Source organism: Choloepus didactylus, chromosome 15 (assembly GCF_015220235.1).
Source record: "Choloepus didactylus isolate mChoDid1 chromosome 15, mChoDid1.pri, whole genome shotgun sequence".
NCBI classification, from domain to species: domain Eukaryota; kingdom Metazoa; phylum Chordata; class Mammalia; order Pilosa; family Megalonychidae; genus Choloepus; species Choloepus didactylus.
The window spans coordinates 41,465,838-41,466,710 of record NC_051321.1 but is presented as its reverse complement, the minus strand read 5'-3'; positions in this window follow the sequence as shown (position 1 = coordinate 41,466,710).

Below are 873 nucleotides of genomic sequence, written 5' to 3'. Positions count from 1 at the left end.
TTTGAGGTTAAGATTTGCAATCTTTGTTCTTTTCTAATGTAAGCATTAGAAATATAGAGCTATAAATAGAGCTCTAGAAATATAGAGCATTAGAAATATAGAGCTATAAATATAGCTCTATATTTATAGAGCTATATTTATAGTTCTCAGCACTGCTTTTATGGCATCCCAGAAGTTTCATGTGTTGTATTTTCATTTTCATTTTCCTCAAGATATTTCATTAAAATTGCTTCTGATTTCCTCTTTAACCCATTGGCTAAGGGTATGTTGTTTAATTAACTCATATTGGCAAATTTTCCATTTCTCCGTTTTTGATTTCTATCTTCATTCTATTGTTATCAGAGAAGATAGCATTGTATGATTTCAATATTTTTAATTTATTCAGACTTGTTTTATGAATTAACATACGGCCTAGCCTGGAGAATGATGCATTCTGTTGCTTTATTCTGTTGTTGTTGGGTGAAGTGTTCTATATGTGTTTGTAGGTCTAGTTGAGAGTATCATTCAAGTCTTGTATTTCCTTACTGATCTTCTTTCTAGACATTCTATTCCTTATTGAAAGTGGCATATTAAATTCTCTTAATGTAGAACCATCAATTTCTGTCCTCAAATTTGTCAGTATTTGCTTCATATATTTTGGGGCTCTGCTGTTAGGTGTATCTATGCATCTATGTATGTATAATTGTTACATCATCTTGTTGCAGAGAACTCTTTTATCAGTATATAATGACCCTCTGTCCCTTTTAACTGTTTTTGACTTAAAGTCTGCTTCGTCTGCTATTAATATAGCTATCCCAGCTCTCTTTTGGTTCCTACTTATATGGTATTTTCCCCCCATTAATTCACTTTCAACCTACTTTTTTCTTTGAATAT